Source organism: Octopus bimaculoides, chromosome 17 (assembly GCF_001194135.2).
Source record: "Octopus bimaculoides isolate UCB-OBI-ISO-001 chromosome 17, ASM119413v2, whole genome shotgun sequence".
In the NCBI taxonomy this organism is placed as follows: Eukaryota; Metazoa; Mollusca; class Cephalopoda; order Octopoda; family Octopodidae; genus Octopus; species Octopus bimaculoides.
The window spans coordinates 2,875,323-2,877,938 of NC_068997.1; positions in this window are offsets into that span (position 1 = coordinate 2,875,323).

The window sequence follows — 2,616 nt, forward strand, 5'->3', positions numbered from 1 at the left end:
ACATACATACATACATACATACATACATACATACATACATACAGACATACATACAAACATACATACATACATATATACATACATATTTTCATGCATACATACATACATACAAACATACATACATATATACATACATAAATTTAATAGATTAACAGACAAACAGGCAGATAAATATACTGTTAGATGGATAAATAGGTAGACTAGATAGATAGATAGATAGATAGATAGCTCTATAAATAAACGGATGTGTGTTTGCATGTATTAACAAGATAGAAAATATTCCGATACAGTCAGCTTCAGTTCTTAAAATTTGGCGTCAAACATCAAAGTTGAGAGGCCTAGCGGGGGGAATTTGTTGTCGTAGCTGAAGGCTTTCTGTTGACATGACATTGTCAGTTCCTTAGTATTGCGTTCGAGAAAATGGTAATGAAGAATGTGTTGCAAATATGTCAGAGAAAATAGCAGCTTCACTAGGAACTGCATAATTAGGGTTTTGCAGCGACGGAAGAAAAATAGGAAAATATCTTCTTCGGAGATATTTTCAGAGAAGTTCAATAAGTAAATGGGAATAATTCAGAGAATTACAGTTAAGATTTTGGCAACGAAGAATATTTATATCTTTAGAATTTGCGGCATTCCTAACTGTGAACCCGAAAGAAGACAAAAAGTGCAGGAATATATTAAAATCATTATTTTAAGTTTATTTCTTCAAATCCCAATCTTTTTATATAACTAGAAAATATTTCAGAAGCAACGAAAAGATATATGAAAAAATAAAATCAGTAAGCACCAAATGATAAAGTGTAATTAGTTCAGTGTTGAAGAAAAAAAAAAAAGAGGAAGAGGGTTAAATGTTTTGGAAAATTTTCCTTTCTCGCGAAAAAGAAAAGAGGAAAGGAATATAACAAAAAAGAAAGAAAAGCTGGAATGTTCTGTGAAGGAAAGGATCTTTCTGTTGGTTCTTTCTGATTAAAACTTTTTGTTTTTGATCAATCCCATATCAACTCTGTTCGAGTAAAACTATGACAAAAGTTATTCTAGACTTATGAACAGTATAACACATTAGGATGGTATGGATGGTATGAGTGGAATGGAAGGAGCAGAATATCTCTAAGAATGAATATCATGGAACGTGCTGATGGTACGGAAGATACGTAATATTTAAATATGAAGAAGAAAGTGATAGAAACTGGAAGACTTAAATGTAACAATTGTTTAACGTGACGTTGTATGTTATAAAAGGGAATAAGCGATCATTGTAGACGTAATGAACTTAATACAGTGGATCACCATCGAAAGATTATAGTGTTTTTTTTTATGTAATATAGGCGCAGATGTAGCTCTCTGATAAAAGACATGTAGTAGAAATTTGTAATATTTCTTATTACTCTGATATTATTAATTATATATATATATATATACATTCGACAGGGTTCTTTCAGTTTTCACTCACAAGTCTTTGGTCGTCCACTGGCTGAAATAGCGAACATTCACCGAAGGTCCGACGCAATTGGAGTGAACCCAAAACAATGTGGTTGGGAAGCAAAATTCTACCACACCCACGCTTGCTCCTAATATATATGTGTATATATATGCACACACACACATAACCATACATTCACACATAGTATGAATGTATGCATAGCTATTCATACATATTCATACATACATATATACATACACACACACACACACACACACACACACACACACACACACACACACATATATATATATATATATATATATATATATATATATATATATAAATATATACCTATACACACACACATGTATGTATACATACATGCACATATACATACACGCATACATAAATTCTTACATACCTACATATATACACGCACACACACACATATTTACATAGCGACACAGACAGATACAGCACATATAAGCAAACAGACATTTGCAAGGAACTACTGAACAAACGCTTCGAAATAAAACTTGTACCAAAACATAATCGTACATACAAAATTGCACGAACATACACTCACATGTAGACAGACACTGACAGGAACTCACTCACACACACACACACACACACACACACACACACACACACACACAATAACACATGCATATACACATATGCACATGGACTTACACATGAACATGCCTATATGCATATATTATATATGTATATATATGTGTGTGTGCATGTGCCTATTCAACAAGGAATGCAAAAAGACTGTTTATCCATACTTGTGTGTGTGTGTGTCTGTGTGTGTGTGTGTGTGTGAGTGTGTGTGTGTGTGCATATAAATCTTTCAAAACATATCTCTCCTCATGAATGCATACATTCATTGCATACACGCTCACACACATATCGTAATACATATATACATACACATACATATTTATTTGTGTAATAGTTGTGTGTAAATATACACATATTTGCATACCTACTTAGCTATATGCTAGACATACACACACACACACAGACACACAGACACACACACAAACACACACACACACACACAAACACACACACACACACACACGCACACATAATTCCAGTTAAAAATACATTGGTGTATTTAAAAACGTGTGCTTGGAAATTCAATATATAATTGTATGCATGAGTGTGCGCGCATATAT